General features: G+C 43.0%; 1 long non-coding RNA gene across 1 annotated transcript in view; it reads right to left on the bottom strand.

Moving 5' to 3' along the window:
- The window catches only part of LOC138258717 (uncharacterized), a 170,296-nt gene that overhangs the window by 121,754 nt on the left and 24,672 nt on the right, over positions 1-23,870 (bottom strand). Inside the window, exon 2 of the long non-coding RNA XR_011198522.1 lies at positions 18,777-18,857. This is a non-coding gene — a long non-coding RNA (uncharacterized lncRNA). The remainder of the gene's footprint in view (positions 1-18,776; positions 18,858-23,870) is intronic.

The raw sequence follows: 23,870 nt of genomic DNA, 5'->3' as shown, positions 1-23,870 counted from the left end.
TCGACCACACTACCACAAAATAGAGCATTAGTATTATCTATTTTTACCACTATTTTACCTCTAAGGGGAACCCTTGGACTCTGTGCATGCTATTCCTTACTTTGAAATAGCACATACAGAGCCAACTTCCTACAATAAGCCTGCCTGCTCTGCACCAAACTACCAGAGGGTGAGCACAGGTGATCTTTAAAGTGGTCTAATTTGCCGTAACTGTAGTGGTGGGTTCTGCCTGGCTTAGGTGCATACCCTAGCCAACTAGAAACCTCTTATCTAACAAAAGCTCTCAATAGCAAGTCCATAGCGAAGCTTTCAATGGTGAACTCAATCTCAATGTAGAGCAAGAGTGAGAATGAAGGCAACATCGGTCTGAGAGACCTCCCTGTGCATCACCAACCTCTGCAGCAGAAGTATCCCTCCACTGACGCTTTTGCTAACATGGGACCCTCAGTGGTGGGCTGTGGAGTATCCTGTATAATCTGTTCCCTTAGTGATTGGTTGTGGAATAACTGGAGTTTTGGTGTCTGGAAAGTTCCTCATGTAAATATTCGGTGTGTGTTAGTTAGGAGCTTGTGTTGACCTCTGAGCTGAGCAGGTCTCCAGGCCCTAAAGCAGTATCCACTGAGTAACATACGTCTGTTTTTGAACCTTAATACAGCTGAAGTAAAGCTTACAGAGAAATCATCTTTGATTTTGTCATGCATCATTAAATTCAACAGGATCCTTTCCTTTTCCTACAAAGCTCAACTTATACCCCTATCTGTACTTCAGTATCTTAAATTGCATATGCTGAATTGTCACAATACTCAATATTATGTTATAAGAACATATAATTAAAATCATATCGATTTTTCCTCATCAATTCAAGAGCATATGCCGCCACAGGTAACGGGTGTGGTTACTAATGAAGATAAAATTAAAAGTCTACCTCCACAAAAAGAGTCAGTCAGTTGGAGCCATTGGGCCCAGGGCCTTTTCCATACAGTCGTGTAGGACCTATAGAAATCCTTACAGCAGCAGAGTCAAAATTCTTGTAAATTGTAATGCTTGTAGGCCCTATTTCTTGACTTGTTCTTTCTTTTTGGGGAAATTTTAATGAGATTTTCGGCCAAATATTGTTCGCAGTTTAAGCATTTAACTGACAGTATTACATTTTGTACCCATGTTCTCTCTATGAAACAATTTTCTGTTAATATCATTTCGGGTATCCAGCACCGAGGCCGAAGTATTCAAATATTTATGAATAGCAAAGAATATTTCATGGATAAGTTTAATAAGATTAATGAGAAGACCACACTTCTAAGAACGTTGAAGCAGACAGGTAAAATCTGCTGTACAAAAGTCAAGGTTTTTCGTCTTTGATTGAATATATGACTTCTAGTGTTACCCAGTGGGTGTCCAGTCTTTAATACTTAAGCAGAAATTGATGTGGAATAATGAACTGGTTAAGAATAAAGATATGCTATGAGATGCTTTTGGGAAGAGAGATAGGGATGCATGTGTGGTAGGTTTCAGGAACGCCTGTTCTATAAGGTGGTTGTAAGAAAGGAGAAAGAGCGGCCCCCATATAAAAAAAATGTCTTCTTGGAAACAAATATGAGATCATCATTTGCAGATTTTAGGATATAATATGGGATATGTTTAGTAAAGATCACCCTCAGATATGATGATGGTGAAGAACTTTAAGGCAGACGCACATAATATACTTTTTTTTCCCTCAATAGGAACCCAGTGCAGGCACTGAAGAGGAAGGGTTATTGAGTTGAATTTTCTAATACCTAACAACAGAATAACCTGAAATTTATTGAGAGCCTTTTTATGGAGACCCAGAAGTATGACATTGCAATAATCTACTGTGGAAGGTTTTGCATCCTGGACTACAGTTTCCAGCTCTTTCTGGGAAAATGCAGCAGATCTTTCCTCAAACACCATAAAAGAAAGAAGCACGTAGAGGCTATCGTAGCTGCACTTTGTTAAAATGTAAGCTTAAATTCAAACAGTAATCCTTGATTTTTTAGCACTGGGCAAAGGAATGCTTGGGGTGACAGCTTGTCAGGCCCCACATGTTTCAGATGGATGGGTTGCTGGAGAGTTTAATTTTGTTCATAGAAGTATTAAGCTTAAAAGTATTTAGACTCATCTAGTCAGCTATTGTGGACATGCAAAGGCGGCTCCTGGTTTGAATGTCATGAATATCGCCATACAGTGTGATAATAAATTGGGTACTGTCTGTATTCAATATCTGCCTATGATATATACATGCCCACATATAATAGTCATAAGAGGGATGATGCATATAAAGGGGTTGGCCTTTGTACTGAGCCCTGTGTCGACACCCCACTTCAGTTTTTTGAAGCTTGATTGAAAGGTGCAACCTTGTAAGCCCTGTTGGCTAAGTTGAATGATAGCCATGTCACATCATACCCACAACTTTGGCTTGCGTCAATGAAATAAGATGGTATGTGATACTGTATCGAGGGTACCTTATAAATCAAGTATTACTAAGGTTGTCCCACTTCCTGAGTCTAGGCATAGTCACAACTCATTTAACATGTCAGTGATACTAATTCAGCGCTAAAACCTGGGAAAAAGTCAGATTGTGCAGAGTCAAAATATTGTTTTCACTCCAAAAATTAGGCAAGCTGATCATAGACATACAACTGGATAATGTAAGAAGATGCAGCAAGCAGCAGGATTGACCTTAAATTAGCTAAAGTTTTAGGATCAGCTGTTGGCTTTTTCTGGAAGGGGCCTACCACGGCATGTCTCAACTAAGAAAGCATTAAAAAAATAATAGAAATTAGGCTGATACTGCAGTTTACAAACTTGACGTAGGTTAGGAATGTTAAATGTTAAACTAACATCCTGAGAACATAATGACTTAATGTAAGAAAGTTAATTTTAACCTTCTCATAGGCATATTTTGTATGATTATATTAATGTATTAAAATGAATTAGCTTCATTCTGTGAAATATTTCAAAATGAACAATGGCTTAGTCTTAGAATCAATAGGTAGCTTGTGATTTAATTGAATAATGTAAAAGCCTAACCCTCAACTGAAGTTTTCTTTAAGCAGAGTTAACAATGGGAAACTACTTTGAAGTAAATTATTTTTTATAAAATTGTAGCACATAGACATTGTCTAAGAACTATTGTTTGTACGATGAGATGACAGTGAAATGTTCCTGCTCCCATTAAACCATCGTTTGCTGATTGGCTGAGATGAGAAGGAAGCTGATACATGTTGCAAAAGGTTAGGTATGGCATTTTATATTAGTGTGCGTTCCTACAGTAGTTTAGGACTTTTCTTTAGTACATTCTTGCCGGGACACTTTTCCCACACTCTTTGGCCAGAGACTATTTATCTCCAAACACATTCACTCTCTGACCAAATTGTTACTGCTCAGAGACACTACCGAGTTTCAAGAACTTTTCTTTATGGGAGGATCAACTTGATGAATATTTGAGATTTGATTCTGAAGCTTTATGCTTAACTTCTGTATTCGGAGATCTTTTTGGGTCCTAGCTGACACTTTTTCTCACCTATCCGCATCACATTCTGAGATTTAGACTAGGGACCTTCCCTTCATTCATTTCAAGGGCATTAGTTGTGCAGTTGCTAAAGGCCTGAACATGTACTTTAACATTTGGTGACTAGGAGTCTTAAATAAATTGGCACGTCTTTCTAAAAACTCTGGTACTTCAGCGATGGAACGCTTATGCCACCGTATTTCATCCTGCATATTTTGAGGGAGGGTTTAAAACAAAAGTAGGATTATTTAATGACAAACATGTATACAGATTATTGGGCCATTGAACTGATTGAGAGAGACAATTAGAGATGAGATTAGCTGAGAAGAATAGAACGTCTAGCGTATTGTTTAGAGTGGGCTAGACACAGGAAATTATACGTAAGAGTAAGAGCTGTGCATCGCTGTAAAAGGAAGATAGCCTTCTTATCCTCATGATTCTCTCCATTAAAATTAAAATCAAAGGCAATGAGGTGGATAGAACTAATAGAAGTAGAAGCTGGAAAGTATAAAAAATTGCCAACAAGTATGAGTTGATATTCAATACAACAAGAGAAGCTTTATAACATGATCAGTGCCTAGGTTAAGCTCTGCTATCAAAATTTCTGAGCCACTGTTTTTTGGGTGAATCTAGAAGGTGTGAGAGGAGAGAAATCTACCAAGAAAAATCTTTATAGACAATGGTTAGACCCCCTATCCATTTTCTCCTGGGAGTCGCAGTGTAGAATATTCTAAGACGGGGTAAAGCTTTCTCCAAAATCACTTTAGAATTACCTTTTAACCATGTTTCTTGGATATGAGCAATATCTACTATTTGCTCTATATAATTATGCACCACAGTTTCATGTTTAACAAGCGACATTGAAATAATTAAAATACTGCATAGCGAACTAGTTAAGGTAGTACGTTTGTCAACCGGGTAGAGGTGGGAGTCCAATTTGACTGAGGTGAAAGGAGCTGAAAACTGGAGAATCTTTTAATTGTTTCAGGAAGTTAATGTTTTTGGGTTGAGAACTACATACGGATGGAATATTTAGCAACAGGTTGGGAACTTTTTGTAGTCTAAGATTAACTCGGTCTTAACATGAGTGTGGAAGGCAGCTTCCAGCAACCTGTGCTCAGGCAGGGTGCGGAAGGATTAATTCCCCCAACCTGCAAGTATAGTAAAAAAGAACAGACTGTTGACTAACCTAAAAAGAAACCACACCCAGAAATCTCCGTTTTAACTCATAGATTCCTCTGCAACCAAGTCTACTCAGAAACAAAATCAAATTAACAGAAGACTGAAAATTATAAAATTAAACTGAGTCAACGTCAAACATCTGAACTATAATTAATTTTAATTAAAGTTGTTTTCCACCAATGAAGAAGTGAGAGTCCAGAGGGCCTGTAGATCAAAGTCGTAGTTTGCAGTCTACTCAACAGATAAACGGAGATGATTGCATTCAATGCTGGCAAAAGATCAAGCAGAGCTAGCATTTTGTGTGTCATTGGTGGGCAGAAGGATGTAACTCCGAAAAGTGATAGGAATGGCTTTTGCTGTGTTTCCAACATAAGCCGAATTTCATGGATCTATGATGTGATTGGTTTGAAGCTGGGCTATAGTTTTTTACGTGTGATTTGGAGGAAAATGAGGCAGGCAATAGGGTTGTAGGGTCTAGAGACGATTTATTGTCAAGAACACAAGTACAGATTAGGTATTGATTCTCTGCATTATTGTTGAGGAAAGAGAGAGTATTAAGAAATTGGCCATGCAGATACTGGAACATTTACATAATATCAAGCAAAGTGGCACTAGTTGAGGGTTTGAGTTTAAAGCAGGACTTCAGCTTGTGAGGCCATTGAATTACCCTTTACAGAGACAAGTAACAAATTCCCTGGATAAGATCAACAAGGATATGTCCTTTTAAAGGGGCTGCATGTTACAACCCCAGAAAAGAACAAAGCTGACCACATCCTCACTTTCTCCCTATTCTGCTCTCCAGAAGTCTGTAACACTGCTGGGAAAAAAGACTGAGGGCCATATTTACGTCCCTGGTTGTGCCACTCTTGTACCACGTAATGTGGTGCAAGATGGAAGAAACTGCTACGGTAAACTTATGAAGCCACACAGGCCACCTCAAGCCACAAGGTGGCCTTGTATGGGTTCCTAAATCTGGAGTAACACAACACGGCAAAGATCGCTGTATTGTGTTACTCTGCCCTGGGAAGGTGTTCCATGGGCATTGCGTGGGTTTTTCCATGTAACTCCCATGGATTGTGATGCATTCCCAGATTTAGAAGAAGTAGTAAACTTGGAAATGCACCAAAATGCTACGCTGTCCCAGGGGAGGCGTAACGAGAAGTATCTTTAATTCTCCTTGTTACTTCCTCTTTCTATGTGTGCGGCATTCTGCAGCACACATAGAAAGAGGAATGTGCCTCTCTGGATTGTTTTCGTTCAGGAAGGTTGCCCTTCCTGCATAAAAACAATCTTGCATGCAATTCAGGCACACTTTCACCATGGTGCAAGGGTGCCAGCGTAGGCACTAGGCAGCCGATTGTGTGCTTGTGCAGGCAAAGAGGACAGAAATGCACCCACTGTGACTTGTAAATACGGCACATTTCTGCCCTTTCCCTGTGGCGCTGGGCAGCACAACAAGGTCACTTCTAAATAAGTCCCTGAATCTTTTAAATACTTGAAAATTTGGTTATTATATTGGGCTCATATCAATTAAGCCAATTCATCATACTATTTTCAGTAATTTGTATATAAATTGCCAATCCTTATACCAAATTGCTGTTTCGAAAACCATTTATTTTCAGCTCATAAAAGGCATAAGAGTGGTATTGGCATAGGATAGTAAGTCAATCAAAAATATTTATGGGGGAAATGGGAGATTTATTTTTGTATACTGCCTCATTGGTGTGGGAATGGGGATGTTAAAGCCAACATACCTCATCTTTATTATGTGAGTGCTAAGCTATTGCCTTTAGCAAAGGCTTGTTTTTAAAGCATTGTTTTAAAAAGTAAAAGAATAAAATAGGAAATACTAGGGGAAAATTGAAAGCATATTTTAAGGTCCCACAAAATTGAACATCGAATTCAATATTTGCAGTCTATAAAAACGGCTTGGCTTATTTTTCAAACTTCACACAATAAACTTAGAACATAATTTATAAAGCCTTTTTTCCATAATGCACCATAAATGTAAGCTAGGAAGAAGTTAATAACTGCCTGAAGAAACATCAGAATTTAAAGGAAAATGCTTGTCATTTACTTTCTACAAGACTTTGAACTGTAATAAATACTCAGGGTATTTGGTCTCTGCAGCAGCCCAGAAAGTAGGTGTAAACTCTCTGGAACAAGAGGCATCTCCTATCTAGCCACTCTTAGTATACTCTGCCTCAGATTCCGGCTGAGCGAGTGCAACTGCACCCTGCTTTTCCATCCTCATAAAGTTGTCTCTGTGTGCCAAAACCAGGGCTTTCATGCAGCATGTGAAATTCAGGAGATAAAAGAATCCCAACCCGATGAAGTCTGACTTTTTTCAAACCTGAAAAAATAAAAATATGTCTGTGCTTTTTTGGAGGTCCGGCAAGGGTTTGGGAGATGGAAGGAGAGCGTGGACTGGTGTGCGAATATGAGGAGGAAGCAGCGGGTTAAAAAGTAATTCCCTGGTGTAAGTCATTCCATCACAATAACAGTAAAGAGGCTCTCTTCTAGGGGAGGAACACAAACAAGAAGATGAAAGAAACACATCAAAACCAGAGGCAAGCAAATAAGAGTGACAAGAAAGCCAACCAGAAGTAAGCAATGGGTGGCCTGAAGTTCACAATCGGTCGACAACAGACAGACGCAAGCTGTCTGTGGGCGAGACCTAAAAAAGGTTCATTTCACCTTTTTTGAGTTTGAAGTGCTTGATGTGGAGCCGTTATGCTATCTACTCCTTTCTGACTGAGCCAAATGTGGAAGTTTCCACGAGGAACGACAGTTTGGACTCAAATAATGGAAAGGCCGAAAGGTTTTGCCTCTGGGACCCCCTCAGCTTTGTAAATAGATTTTCCTGATAATGTAGAGCATCATGGAGAAAAGCAAAATGCTTTTCCAGATGCTTTGCAACATCATTAAAAAAAAGAATAGAAAAATAGTTGTGATGCATCAGTAACTCCAATATCTGACCTACTCATCGGGCCACTCATAATTGAAGGCAGTCATAGATGAATGCTCACAGTAAATGACATAGAAAATAAGCATGAGAACAGTATGAGAGTACAGTCAAATAGAACAAAATATGAAGCACCTAGTAGGAGAGTGGGATATGAGACAACATAAGAATTACAGACCAGAGCAGATATATCATACAGACAGATGAGCAGGAGCGGCTGCTGCAAAATCTCAAGGGGGAAGTCAAATTTGAGTGGGCGGCATAGCGGGTAAATAAAAAAAAACATACCAGTTCCAACGCTGCCGACCACCTGATGCTCCTCTTCTGATGGTGTCCCAGCAGTCCCTCGTACACCAGTACAGGCTCCCCACGTAAACCTGGTGCTGCTCTCATGCTATACATATCATGAAAGCAGCGCCAAGATTTGTGTGAGTGGCTTGGTCTGCTGCTGACACTGCATTGGAGTCTGTGCAGTTTCTCCAACTGTGTAACACAGCCACGTTGGAGAAACCTAAGTGCGCCTGTCAGTGTGGATGGCCTAAGGCAGCGGGCCAAACTAACATGCACACTTAAGTGCACTCCACACCTCCTCCCCACTCCCATGGCCCAGCCCCGCCCCTCCCTCCACACACTATGCCAGCTGAGCCAGCAGCTGAAAATAAAATGAAATATTGTTTTATTTTTCGTCTGCTGGCTCTTAGCCAGTGGGGCGATACTCCTCCACCATTGCAGAGGAGCCACTGATGCAGCTGAGCTATGGTGGAAAAAGGAAGAAACTATGAAAGGAAAAGAGATTAAAAGGTGGAGGAGTCCGAATGCCACTACAGTAGGCAATCTTAATGAATAGTGGCTGAGATTATTTTTGCGTGTAGACAAAGAAGCAAAGAATTACGGGAGATGGAGCAAGTTATAGAGGGAGAGAAAACTGGGGTGAAAGAAATAAATAAAATAAAGGTTCATAGGGTAGTACCAAGCAAAAAGAGGAGAAGACAAAAATGTAAAAAAATAGTTTGCAGAGTTACCAGGAAAAATGTCAGAATAACTAAAAACAGCAATCACAGAGGACGACTGTGAAAGGGCAGAGAGGCAAGAGATTGGCAGTAGTCAAAAAAGTGTTCCAAAATACTGCACGCAGATTCGCAAATTTATGAAAGATTTCCACGATACACTAACTAGAAGAACTACCTGTAAGCAACCTGCAGTATAACATTTTATTTGACTTTTCGAACAATGCAGGTTACCTTAGCACAACAAACCCTGCATATAATCTACAGTGGAAACGTATTATGCTATGGCTCAACATATAAAATGACCATTATATTGTAGGATGACCCTAAATTTCTGTTCAGCATTTACAACACAGTGTTCCTTGATGCAACAAAAAATAACATTCGAATATAGATTGTTATTATGATTGAAGTATTACTAATACTTCTCAAAAATACAGTTCAGTCGGACTTTCATTATAATAAATGCTTTCCATCTTTATTTGTTCATGACTAAGCATTAGTGAGTCAGATTTGTTGAAAATGAATCCAAATATTTTCAGATTTCGCAAGTTGATTATTGAGTGCCCAAAATGTCTTTTCATATGTTGCCATTTGGTACATGCCCATCAACCATTAATCAAACTGTGGTATATGAGGCATCTTCCAAAGCTGTAAGGTTCCCACAACCTCGGTCAAGAAAATCATAAAACATCTCCAACGTTGAGAAGTCATTGTAAGAAGACTAGAAGTATTGTGAAGTAAGAATTTTTGTGCATGACACTCTGTGGCTGTATATGTTTATGTTCTGATCCTGCCCTGCATTTGAGTTCAGTAGTGGCCTAGTTTCAGGCAATCTCAGGACATGTGTACTGTGCCACCTAGAGGGGAGAGACATTTCCAACAAAGAGATGACATTCATTTATTTGTCAAAATAACTTGTGGAGACCAATGCCACCTATCTAGTATTTTAAAATATCACAACTTCCTTTTAGCCTCCCTAAGTCAACTATTATTGAAAACCGATACATTACCCCAATCCTATTTTGCCGATCTCTAGTGCATGTCTGTGTTCCCAACAGTGGTGTAACCTGTCAGCTAGTAATTATGAAAATGTAGGGTCAATGAGAAGTCCATAAAAATAAGATGACAGCCTCTTGAATGTCTCCCATTTACAGGTATTTCAAAATGGGCGAGTTGTCAACTTGTACATTGATAGAGCCCAACGTGGTCCCTAAACATTATCATAGGTGGTAGTAACTCCAGAAACGTGTGCACAGGAGGTTACAGTCTGTCTGGATGTCTGCAAATGTTTTGAAAGTAATGTCTGATGGTGAATCACCAATCACCTCGCTACCTTGATCTTTAAAAACGAGGCCAAAATATCATGGAATAAGCAATGGTTATTTACCCTTCTGGGATCTTGTGTTACATATTGTTGTTCCTGAGGTAATCACAAATGTGATTTGAGGAATCTTTTCATCATGGATAAGGATTGGGCATGACATCCTGAGACAGCGTTTCAGGGCAGTCTACACCATTCAGTTCCCTAATCGCGAGGATTTCAGAGTGAGTCCGGTTGTTCATGGGAGGAGGAGGGAGAGATGATAAACTTGGGGCAGACAGTATTATCCCGCTTCATTCCTTTCTGGCATGCCCTTTTCCAGAGAGCAATGTTGTTTTTTTCTGAGATTCTATTGCCTCTAGGCACTAGTTATATGTGATGCTGAACACTATAGAGTTCAATGTAAAGTCTTGTGAGGTCTGCTGTTGCAGACTGACAGCCAGCCTCTGATATCTCACTATACTCATGAAGTGATGTTGTAGCACCACTGACATCTATGCAGCTTAAGGTTTGCACTGGGGGTGTTACTGCAGTGTCAGGGCGTAAAAAGCCTGGAAATCTAGCAGGTCTCCTCAATATTGTCTCCTGGCAGGAGAATGTCCTGTTGTGTGTTAGAGGCCAGCCCACACCACCACGGACTTGCGCAATGCTTGTGTCGTTTCAGGGATCGAGCACTGATGCCTTTGCCCTCCAGCACCCCACTGCTGATTTGAAGCATCACACTTTAACGGCACTGACCAGTTCTCCAAATTAATTTTTAAACTTCTCTTCGGTGTTTGTGTTCTCAAAAAACTTCTTTATTTCAATTTATTATGGGTGGAGTTGGCAGAGCTTCAGTGAAATGCCACCATGTTTCTTGACGTCAGGGTCTTCCACCCATTAGCACCCTTTAGTACCACAAGGCATTTTTTTTTCCACAGCGCCACCAGGTGACGCCAACAGGATTCACAGTGAGACGCTAACCCTTCCCCAGTGACTGGGATTGCCCATTGGTTGAGACAGCACTTCAGCGGGTGGCAAGAGACAGGTTGCTGAATGAATTATCTCTCTTGCTTGCTGCTTTTGATATTCAACAATCTTCTATGATCCATCTGTGATGGATAGTTGAAGCGGAACCACCACGTTTTCTTTTAATAATTGAAAGTTCTTTTCTTTTGAAAGTAGACTCTGACATGGCTTCTCCCAGTGGGTTTGTGGAGGGGGGAGATCTCGCCTTAATCAGATCTTTACATCACCCTGGCCTGCAGAAAATCAATAGGATTAGCAAAACTCTGAGAAACAACGCAGAGATGCTACAGCATGAAGAAGGGCTACAAAAACATAAATGAAAACCAGACGTCTTGCAGCTTTTGCATCTGTTCACAATTAAGTGAATTTTTATGTATTTTCATTTTTAAACTCTCGAATTCAGGTTTACAATTTCCTTTATGAAAAAAATCTGTGCTTGAGGTTAACATTTTTAAGTGTATTTAGAAAGAAAACAATAATTAAAATGAAATGAGGTAAATGGTGATAGATAAGGAGCAGCTCCACAGAGATGAAATTTCACACAGTGCATTGAAGGTAGCAATCAGCTCAAATATCCCAACATAACTTGCAATGGAAGTTGTTTCAGTTGTTTTTTCAGGGTCTTTTTGTAAAGGAATGCCCAGCATGTGGCCCTTTTCACCTTTACTTTTGCACATTCTTCACATTCATTTGATGTCTTTTGAAAACAAAAATTTTGTGAATGTTTTGTTGTCTGAAAATATGCAGTGACAGATGATGGGTTGTGTGGAAAATGCAGCACAATTATAATCATTCGGAACAAAACACGACCGCACAATCACACAATTCCAGTGGCAGTTTGGGCATTTTGTACTACAGAAAAGTAGTAAACTTACTCCAAAGTGTAAGTTACCTTTGTGAGTAGGGCCCTGAGACTTCCCAACAAGCAACATAGTGTACCCTCCTAAAAGGACTGAGGGTGGTGTGGGGCATGGTTTGTGTTGTGGCTGAGTTAGGGGAATTCGTTTGGTGTTTGGAAAAGTAAGGAACGTTTTTGGTTGCATTAATAAATACATTGTACCATAAGCTAACGAAACTGCTTTGCGCCCCAGTATATACGATCAAGACCAATTGAATAATGAATCGGTGCTTGACAATTGTATAAGCCAAGCACATGACACTGTGCCGCTTTTACAAAGAGGCACAATGCAAAGCTAGATTCATAAGGAACACACTAGCAGGAATGCACACGAGGCAGGACCATGGTGCATGCTTTGCTCGAGTAATTGAATTTTGGATTTTTTAACTTCGTTCTTTAAAATAGGCCATTCAAAGTTTTTAAAAAAATGGCCATTGCAAGGCCACAGATCTAAAAGCAGTGCATGGCATTTATAGAATCCAGATGTGTACTTAGACAAGCTTACATATATTCACCTTGGACCCTCTTCTCTGATCATCACACCCTGCCAGCACCATCCCCTGTACAAAAACGCTGATAACGAGCGAGGCATTCAGTCCTCCCTGATAGTCTCCACAGAACTATTTGCTGATCCCGTTCAAGACTTGCGGGAGTCCCCAGTGTTGTACTCTATAAACTTGGTAAGTTATTACAATATCCTATGTGTTTTCACTCACCCTCAAAGCCCACCACGGGGAAGATCTCAATACCCAGACATGAGGCCCAGCGTGCTGGAGTCATTGTAGAAGATTCTGGCTCAGTATAGAAAGCTCTTTGAGAGTGGAAGAACAAAGGGGTGTGTTTAGATCGGGGATGAAGGACAGTCACCAAAACATGATACTTTTCTTGTCTAATCTATTCCTGGTATAGAGAAGTGTAAACACTCTTAATATGCATTTCTATGTACCTAAACAGAGTTGGTGGACATCCACTCATTTTGGTGAATATCTTGCATCTGGCAATCTTTAAATAGTAGTCAAAGTTTATTTTGTGGATGCACTAACTCACATTTACACACAAACAACATTAAATAGTTTTTAGTTTGCTGTATTTTTTCTGTGGCAGCAGATCAGCAGTCCCATCGTCATCCCCGGGGACCACTAGGCCTTCCCTGAACCCCACAGATTGAAAGGAGCAGGGTACTCGGAAAGCTGGACCCCAGACTGAATGTTAGACAGGGGGTGCAGGAAGAACAGAGCAGGGCGAATGACTCAGCCAAGGGCTCCCTGGATCGAGCTCGCACAAATGTCTGGTTGTTTTATTCTGAAGCTATTTTGGTGAGAGGTAGAGGAAACTCGATCACTCAAAAGCGTTTTGTCTGTGACTCCGACCATTTACATGGGGTCAGTGTGACAGGAGCCCGCCCGGCAGTGCTTAATTTGTAAATTAAAAGGTGCCCGTGCTCAAAGCCCTTCTCTTAAACACGAGGCTGCTGTAATTAAATCTGCCAGCACTGAATACTGAGACAGCTAATCCTGAAGCCATCTCGGGCCTCTTCAATCCATTTACGGCCACCCTTGCCCCTTCAGCTCATCATGCAACTTTCTACTTTCTCCCTTTATGACTCTTTTTAGTTTGTCCTTTTTCCGTCTTTCACATATGTGTCTTTTGCTCGCAGCAATTGTTGAGGCATAAGAATAAGCCCCGGCCCTCACAAATAAGTGCCGGTGCTCAGCACCGGAATCAGCAAGCACAAATTAAGCACTGCCGCCCGGGCACAGCACCGATTTCAGAACACAGTACATGGCCTGAGTCATTTCGCAGTCCTGAGTCATTTCGCAAAGTCATCCTCCGCGACAGTTGAACAGTCACCCTGCACACACTAGACCCAACCTGTCAATCAAACGGGGCGTCACCCGACCGATAATAAATATTGGATGGGTTGTTCCGCCCCTCACACCCACCTTGAAACTACGTCCCTGATTTCACTGGGGCGCGTGGTTAGAAATAGATTTTCACCTCATTACGGTACAAAATGACTAGTCCTCCGCTGTGTGCTTTTCTTAAAACACCGCGCAAGCGACCAGGGTATTAAAGAGCACCTTGTAACTGAAGGCAATCAAGGTTTCATTCCATTTCGGAGGATGTATGTTGTAAATATGTAACACGTTTTAACTGGCACTTTCACACTCCTCTGGATGAGAAAAAATGGTGGTCTAAGTAACAAAGGCATTGATGCAGGACGCAAGAAAATGTTACATTGTAAATAATTACATTCCAGAACATAAGTGGCACTGAAACAAAATGTGAGGCCCGGTACTACAACATAAAGAACGACGATGACCGTAATGCTTTGGACTTGCTTGATGGCATGGGTTTTGATGTAGCACTTTAACTATAACATATTTACCTGCTAGGTCCAAAATGCATTCGGGGGCCTTAAAGAGGAAGGGCTAAAAAGGTGAAAAATAAACGCGATGGCAAACAAGGCCTGTTCATGGAAAGCACCCATTTATGTCTGTCAGTTGGGCTTCCTGGGAGGTGTTACTGAGCAGGTCCTACGCCATTGTTCTGCTACAATTAACTACTTTGAAACTGCTACGCTTTTTATGTTTATGGCATTCCATTGAGGCAAAAAGTGAGGAAATATTACCACGAGCTTGAGAGTAAAGGTTACATTGATGCATCGTGCACGAAATGGAACAGCACATGAACAACTACAATTACCACAATGCATTGCACGTGAGCACTTCAGCTAACAAGCACAGGACAGGATGGAAATGTAAAGTAGCAGATTAATTGCAAAACAGATGATATAGTCCACAGCGCATTGGGACTACAGGTGAAGGTTATTGGGGCTCGTTTGGACTGCGCCCACATTATGTCCTGTCACAGTGAAGGGATACAGAGTGTCAGGAGGAATGCAACTCCAGGTCCCCTGGCAACGCAGGGCCTGCAGCATCCTTTGCTGTTCCAGTATTGAGACCACATGCACAACCCTCCGATCCTGCATACAGAGAGCCAGGGTCCCCGCAAACCTACGCCAATGTCTATCAAGGATGGCCCCTCTTTTTTTTCGATTTGGAATACCCCTTCCTCCCCACGACTCCAATTAATAGTCCACTTCAGAACAGATTACGGATCGTCTTTTTGCTTTCTATAGGTTATCAAAGCCAGGAGCGTAGCTTGAACAGTAAGATTGGGGGTGGGGGGGGGGGGGGGGGGGGGGGGGGGGGAGCTTGCAGGTTTCCCAACAATCACGCAGACATATAATGCTATAATACAGTATATGACAAGCAGGGCGCATGAGAGGGGCTTAATTGAAAGTGGAAAAGAAGAGGAATGCAGAGTTGTAGGGTTCCAATTGAGGGAAACACTATATTTTGTAAACTAACCTACATTTTCCAAGACTTTCAAACCAGTTTATAGGTGCCTTTTGTCTACTTGCATGTCAAATTTCCAGGAGAAATACTAGACCCATCACTTCACTGGACTGAAAGCAGCTTACACAGCTATTTAGCAGAAAATGCATTTATTAGGGGGTGCAACACACCAAACGCCCATCTCTGAAGCTACTCCCCTGATTAGCGCAAACCCCAAGCAGGAAACTTCCCTTGTGTAATGTCATCACTTCTCTGGATCTGAGACAGCTCGGTAGCCATTGGTCACCATCCAGCGCTGCTCCACGGGGGGATATCTGAACTGTCCCTCGTATCCTGTGTCGGCACGTGAAAAGACGAAAGCTTGCATGCCGCGTCCTCACGTCTCCCTTAATTTTCCTGGCCTCTTGCCGGCTGGTTTCCTGGAGCCCTGCACTAGAGCAATACCCGATACCGGAAGTTCTGTCATCTTCATTAGAGGGGCCCATTGGGACTGCGACCTCGTGGCTAACAATAGCTGCGCAGGTATATTCCGGCCAAAACCCCGCGCGTCTGTCCTTCCACCTCTCTACTGGTTCCCAGGTGGCTGAGAGTCCGAGCATCATCTTATGTCAAGCCTGCAGTGGGGCCCTTGCCCAGGGGCGTAGCTTGGTCAGTAAGACTGGAGGGGCTTCAGATTTTCCCAACAACCACACAGGCATAAAATGTCAAAATACATTTGTACCGCAAGCAGGGTGCATGCAGGGGCCTGAGGGGCAGTGGTAAGAGAGAGGAACAGGATTGGTAGAGGTACTAAGTTAGAGAAGAGACAATGGGGCTCATTCTGAGCCCGGCGGGCGGCGGGTGCCGCCCGCCTGGAGGGAGCCGCCAAATGACCGCACCGCGGTCAAAAGACCGCGGCAGCCATTCTGACATTTCCTCTGGGCCGGCGGGCACTCTCCAAAAGAGCGCCCACCGGCCCAGAGGAAATGCCCCTGCAACTAGGACGCCGGCTCAGAATTGAGCCGGCGTAGTTGCAGGGGTGCGACGGGTGCAGTTTGCACCCGTCGCGTATTTCAGTGTCTGCATTGCTGACACTGAAATACACAGTGGGACCCTCTTACGGGGGCCCCTGCAGTGCCCATGCCATTGGCATGGGCACTGCAGGGGCCCCGCAGCACCCCCTACCGCCATCCTGTTCCTGGCGGGAGACCCGCCAGGAACAGGATGGCGGTAGGGGGTGTCAGAATCCCCATGGCGGCGGAGCGCGCTCCGCCGCCATGGAGGATTCCCCCGAGCAGCGGGAAATCGGCGGGAGACCGCCGACTTTCCGCTTCTGACCGCGGCTGAACCGCCGCGGTCAGAATGCTCGTGGGAGCACCGCCAGCCTGTTGGCGGTGCTCCTGTGGTCGGTGGCCCTGGCGGCCACCGGCCGCCAGAGTCAGAATGACCCCCAATATTTTGTGAAATGACGACCATTTTCGAGGACGTTTAAAATAGAGAGGGTGTGTGTGCGTTTTTGTCTGTATTTAAAAATTCCTTATAAAATCCGACTGACACCTCACTAAACCCGACTGAGAGCACCTGTACCCAAATATGAATCAGAAAATGCATGTATTAGGGGGGTGTAAAACCCCAAACACCGCCCTGAAGCTACGCCCCTGCCCCCTGGACAACATGAGTCCAGTGTCTGCTTCCCAGACCCAAAGACAGAACTTCTGTCACCTTCCCCTTCAATTAAATCCTATTGGGGGGGGAGTGGGTGTGAGGTTCTGGGTGGGAGGGGGGGGCTTTAGAAGAACCCGCGGCTTATGTAGTACAATAATAGGTCCAGGTCAGGGGCCCAAAATGTTTCTTAGGAGCCGACTGCTAGTGCAGCTGAATGTCAGGGTTGCTGAAAATACCAGGGCTGTCTGGTCTTGAGTATACCTCATACCCTTTTCTCCCACCACCCACACTCACTGTTTTTTTTTCTTTTATCTCTCATTCTCAGGTTCCCCACCTTTCTCTCTTTGGCGCTGCTTTCCTGTCATGCTCTTCCACTTTTTTCCTTCCTTTTCTGCCTTCTCTTCCTTGTTCTGCGTCAAAGTCTGCTGAAGAGAATTAAACCTAACATGAAGTCGAAATGAGACTCTCGAAGCCCATTGTCTGCAATTCCCATCCTGTTAAGAGGATTGTCTACATATTATTTACATGTATTTACCTCAGGGTTTTTCTCCTAGCAATGTAAACACAAATACAAAAGTTCCATAGGTAATAGGCACGATTTACCTTTAAGGATGCCATCCTGCAGTATTCTCAATCCGCCGCATCAGTCCAGACCTGAGATTGTCTTTTCCTTACTCGAAGGACTGCTCAAATGTACCCAGTCTTCTTTCCCTTCCAGTTTCTATACGTTGTATCGTTGCATCTTGTTTTCTGAAGCCCAGTTACTGTTCCGTTATTACATTCTATTTTCCCGCAGTAAACTTTTTTTCTTGAGCCAGGTCTCAATTTCTGTTAACTGTTAAAATGGCGTCTGTCTACTAACCTTTGTGTGATAGTTAAGCACAAATGGGTGATATTGTATATTTTGTTGTCAGAGTACCACCACGTGGATGGAAATAGGCACTGCTAAAAAAAAGTGCCATACAACACCCAGAGGAGAAGGATAAGAAGATCTCTTCAATACATGTGGGGTTGTTGTCTATTCACACAGTGGCTCGTATGACCTCATCCTGCAGCACAGAAACACAGGAAAAAGCTCAGACTTCTTCCAGGCAACTAGGGAGAAGCCGTACACCAGCACGTCCTATTCAGTTTCCCACAGGTACCCATTAGCCCATCTGTGAGGTGAACACTGTTTAATTCAGATTTGGTTCACATTCTCTTTCACTGTCGTTTGCCAGCAGATGGTGAGATCTTGGCCAACAAAATGTTCAAGATTGAGAAGGCACTTGTCCTCAGAAGGTGCTGCTGTAGTCTAAGCTGCCTTCGGTATTGTACATTTGGAGGTAAGACGGTTAGTGAAGAGACACCGCTAAAGACCACAAGTTTATCGGCATGGATTTGGGGCATCTGGCTTAATTGCACCTGCTTTTATTACTTCACCTATTTAATTTCTTTCTCCTGTATCTAAGGTGAACATCATTAACACAGCCAAGGAAGAGCCATTAAGATCAAAGAGACACATATCTCCATCACATTACCAGGCTGAGGCTTAGGGAAGGACAGGACTCAGCCCACATTGTACCCAGGTAGCATCCATGGTCCAACAGCCAAATAACTGAGATGACACCACAAGTCTCTGACTGATTTTTCAATGGGAGCTGATCAGAACGTTTGATCATGAGGGTTGCTTGGCATCAGGAAGGTACCATTCACACCAAGGCATTTGTCAAAGAGACGGTTAATGTTGAACTACTGTTGAACATCATAGTTATTCAGCTTTACTTTGGCACTCAACAACAAGCTCACACTCAACCGCTTTTATCTTTGCATTGGCTATTTCGTTTTTTGTATTTTGGGTGAAAATATTTGACGTACCTGAGCAGGATCTGGTTCCCACAATGGCGGAATCCCCACCTCCATCATTAGTACAAGACTCAGCTAAGGACAGACGTTCGCCTAGAAAGGTATCATAGAATATTCACCAGCTAGATAACATAGATGGGGCTTCAAGACTCTCGCCAACTTCCTAACAACTCAAATCAAAAGGATTTAAACACTTGAAACACAGAAAAAAAATCCCTAGGAGAACCAAATCTCTTTTTACAGTCAGAGTCCCTCTCTTAGGGCCGAACCCAATCACCAGTGTTTTAAAGACACTTGATTTTTTTATTGGGCTTTTAGAAAAAGGGGATTGAAGGCATAGAGCATGTTAGATGCTCTGCAGTTACAGACTTAAAGACATTGCACACAATGGAGCTTAAGCAAGTCATAAACATTTGACAACAAGAAATCTGTTTATGCTGCATTGCTGCAGCTTAATGTGGTATTGCAGTGTGCTTAGTAAGTTGGTAAGGGGTGGGTGCAAAGCGTTTTCAAACATCTAGCTGACAGAAAAACCGCACAGCTGGGGGAAGGGGCAGTGAGTGAGGGAAGGCGTTAACCTCGTATACGTCGCATTGTGAGAGAGGTTCAGGGCATAGAGAGGCATGCAACAGGAGACAATGGTATGTCATAGAATTGGACGTTATATGGAGGGGCGCATGGCAGGGTCAGGGTGGGGGGCAAAGGAGAAGGGAAGTAGGGGGGTGTAACGGCATTCAAATGAGTAATATGCAAGGGATGTTGATTGAGCCACGAGTTGTGGTTTTGCAGCCAGCAATGAAGCATGCGTGGGCAGTTTCAAGGTGGCAGCTCTTTCTGTTGGAAATCGGTTAATAAGGTAGCCCAGTGCAGACAGATGGGGTGCCTTAGGAGGCCGCAGGCTTCCTCATAGCGGAGTGGCGCCTCTTTGGCTGTGCCCCACTTGCGAGGGGCCCCTTGCCAGGCCTCCACCAGTGGCGAGGTTGGAGAAAGGAAGTGTATTGTGAAAGTGCGTTTAGCAAGGAGGAGTGCCATGGCTGTGAATCGGGTGCACACTTTGTGTCTCTACCTGCGCCTAATGATGCCATTAACAAATGCATCCCATGTTCACAGATCCATGAGCTCTGTGATCACCTGTAGTGTAGTATGTATCGAATGCCAGAATCCCTGTAGCGCAGTGCAAGATCAAAGGATGTGCTTGAGGTCTGCATCTGGGGCATGGCAGCGTGGACAGGTGATGTGTGCATCAGAGTAATAGTGCAGTCGTACGGAGTGATGTATGGTATGCAGTATCTAATGTGTTAAACTTGAAGTATGAATATCGTCATATCTGTATGGATGTAATAACTCCTGCTCCCATTCATTGTTGGGTATAGCCCTCCCAAAGTCCTCCTCCCATTTCTTTTGCAGTGAAGTGAGAAGAACGTCCAAGAGGTCGCAAATGTTTGTAAAGTCAGGTAATAAGGTGGCCACCTGCGTCCATCGTCAGGATAGTTTGGAGTACTGGGTGGGCAGGTGGTTCTGAATCTGGAACGCCCCATAAGGTGCGGTAGATACTGCGGAGCTGTCTATATGTCAGAAACTGACCAGCAGGTAGACTATATCCTGCAGTAATTTGGTCAAATGAAAGGAACTGGCCATTGAAATACAGTCCCGGTCGTAGGCAGGGAGTGTAATGTCCACATTGCCATGTCTGCCGAGATAAAAAGCCTGGAAATGGGGGAAGGCCTACTAGAGGAAAGTTGGGTGCATACATTGGTTTGCCGCGGGAAAGGCAATGGGTTTTGAGCATACATGTGCATGCCACTGTCATCTGGAGGGACCAGGGGGAGGGAGGCAGTAGCCCTGGAAGAAGGAGGTTTTGTAGAGTCGCAGTTGGAAAAATTCCTCGAGAATCACAGGTCTCACCCACGTAACGTCTCGCCGTCCATAGAGGAAGCCACTGTAATGCTGCTAGTAGGAAATATGCCTTGAATGAGGGAGTACCAAGTCCACTACAACCCACCGGAAGCTGTAAATTCTTCAGAGCCACATGACGGCATTTGGTGCCCCATATTAATGTGCATAGAAGGGAATTTAGGTCTGCAAAGAAAAAGTGTGAAGGAATGAGAGGGAGATTAGCAAAATAGTAAATAAATCTGAGTAAAACAATCATTTTTGCCAAAGATAATTTGCCAATTGGTGCAAGTGGTAGAGATTGCCAAAATTCAATTTGCAAATAAATACCTGTAAGGGCTCTACGTAAGTCCCCCTTGTACAGGTCTGTAGGAGAATGAAATAGCTGGACACTGAGGTAGCGGATTGCCTCTGGACACCACTTCAGTTGCATATCTCAAAGATAGATGTTAAGCGTGGGTCAATTAGAGCAAAGTTAGTAAATTGCTGATTTGGATCAGTTCACCCATAATCCAGAGGCAGCTGCAAAGTTAGACAGGGTAACATGAAGCAGGGTATGATCTGTCTCCACACCCTGAAGATAAGAAGTCATCCGCATACATCGAGACAGCATGTGTGCGGGCCACCAAAAGAATACCCCAGGACTGATTCTCCCGTCTGAGCCTTATAGCCAGTGCTTCCATCACCAGGGCAAAAAGCAAGGGAGAAAGTGGACAGCCTTGATGGATGCTGTGACGAAAAGGAAAAGGATCTGAGACAAAGGGGGCCAAGTCGTATTCAGGACATTGGATTCCGATAGAGCAGCCAGTTGTATGCAAGTAATCATCACCCAATACCCATGAGTTTGAGCACTCGGAAAAGATAGTCCCATGAAAGCATATCAAATGCCTTCTTCAGGTCTCATAAGACAGCGCCACACTCGGAAAACGGTGTCGAGTCTGATCCCGAAAATGGAAGAGGTGCAGGATATTCTGTGCAGTGTTGCGATCCAGGATTGAAAGACACTTGATATAGAATTGTTTATGCTTGCTTTGAACTGAGAGGAGAGTCTGAAGAAATTCAGGTTGGGCGGGAATACTTTTGTGTTGACTATTAAAGATCCCTCACATTCAGTTGTCTTTAACAAAACACAGCACATAACGAGCTAACTATATCTTTCTACTCTTGAACTGATTATAATGCTCCAGTGCTTCTTAGAGACCACAAGGAGAACTTATACACTTTACAAAATTTGTTAACTCACAAAAGTCCAAAAAGGTTGCAGGAATTCCCGTTGGTGTATCTACAGAATCACATTCCAAATGGTCATAGTTCCCTTGTTGTGTAGCCATTTTAGCTATGGCTCCATGCACGTTATTTTAACGTACTAGGCTAGGCCACTGTGCACTCTAACCTAGATATATTTTATTCAGCTTTATTTTATTATTGTTACAGTAGCCACTTTTACGGTCTTGTTTAATTTTCTGTTTATCTAACTGTTTTTGCCTAGGCCAGCACTCTGTTCTCAAACAATACATTCTTGCCACCTCTGTGCTTCTTCCAAGACTACAGTACGGTACATTGCCGGTGAACGTGGTAGAAGTTTATTCTCCAACATTCGTAGAAAATACACATCCTTACATAGGGACATTTTCTCAGATTGTCAGCTGTGTTGTTATAAAAACACATCCTTGTCCCTTACACGTGAGAGGAAGATTCCAGCCAGAGAACCACAAGTGTATGCTGATTGCCGACTGCTTCGCTATCAATGCTAACTCAGATCAGAGGCCTTTGCTCAGGTATGGGGGATGATATCTTCCCAGGGGAACCTGAAGGGCAGAATTAGAGATTAACATGCTGTGCTCTATTATAGCCTAGGTAAGAATTAGTCTATTGATCATAGTGACAACATGATAGCGTTATTTCTATGCTCCACTCTTCTTGTCACAATTTTGATACTGTCATGTTGTGTCATCCTGGTTATCGCAGCTTACGCTTTGCTATCTAAGATGCAGTCATTTTATTTAAATCATTATTGAAACATATACTGCCTCTGTTTGTAATTTATGTGTGAGACTAAGGTAACTGAGAGAAACGGATGAGACCTGAGTGACCACGGCTTCCCTGAGAAACCAATTATGTAATTCTCTCGGCTACCCAATCATCCCTGCCCTTGGGTAGAGATGAGGCACTGCTACTTAGCCGGAGAAAAACCCGGATTGGAACAACAGATGTCACCCGCAGTGGGTCAGACTTAGTCTCCCACGCCGCTGGCGATTCTGCCGCTCAAAATCCAGTAGTCTCATTAGAATAATGAGAGCCTACACGACATGGCGCCTCCAACGTTTGGTCAGGCTCTAGTTTTCGGGTCCTCTGGAGTATCTCTGTCTCAATATATACAATGATACCACAGTACCGTATACAGAGACATCCGTGGTACTGAGGATTTCCACTCCAGCTACGTAGGCTATCCTATCAGAGGCTGGAGGTTGTTCAAGCTTGAACTTTAAAAAGTAAAAACACTATTTGGTGTGCCTTCTCTGAACATATCTTTTATCTAACATGGCGAATCCGCAGCAGGTAGCAATAGCAGTCAATATGAGACAACCTTTGACTGCACATTTACTAGCAAATGGTCTTACGGCCCAGGGGGGTCAAGTCACATTTGTGGTGGACGCCCATCCAGCTTATAGAACAGAACTCTTCTACTCTTGGGTCACATTTCCAGCAGTTGATGGGAACACAAACACATTTCATCATTATACACTTGCAAACGTACCTGGACAATACAGGGCATATGCATATTTAGAAATACCATTATCTTATCAGGAACATAATAATTGGCTAGATGGTGCCCTACCCCACACAATATTACCAGTAAGGTTAAGTCCTCTAAGTAATGATGGTCCTACCTGGCCTTTATTGGCCACCTATACAGCAAATCCTGCAGTAGCAAATTTAGCAGTAGTTGAGGTTTGTTGCTTAAATACTAAATTAACAGCGACATATAGACGATTAGTACAGTTTGTGATGCAAACATTAAATACAAACCCAGCACGTGCTTCACCAGCACAACCACATGAAGCGACCCCAGGCATAAACCCTGTGACTGTACATTCGATTATGGGTAAAGTACCCGCCAAACGAGAGGAAACTCTGTTTTGGTTGGCAGAAAAAATAAATGCGCTGGTAGAAGTATTTCCCCATACGGGACCTCAGGGTAAACATAGAATT

The sequence above is a fragment of the Pleurodeles waltl genome, chromosome 9, assembly GCF_031143425.1.
Source record: "Pleurodeles waltl isolate 20211129_DDA chromosome 9, aPleWal1.hap1.20221129, whole genome shotgun sequence".
NCBI lineage: Eukaryota > Metazoa > Chordata > Amphibia > Caudata > Salamandridae > Pleurodeles > Pleurodeles waltl.
The sequence above is the reverse complement of the archived record's forward strand: the minus strand, read 5'-3'. Positions and strand labels throughout refer to the sequence as shown.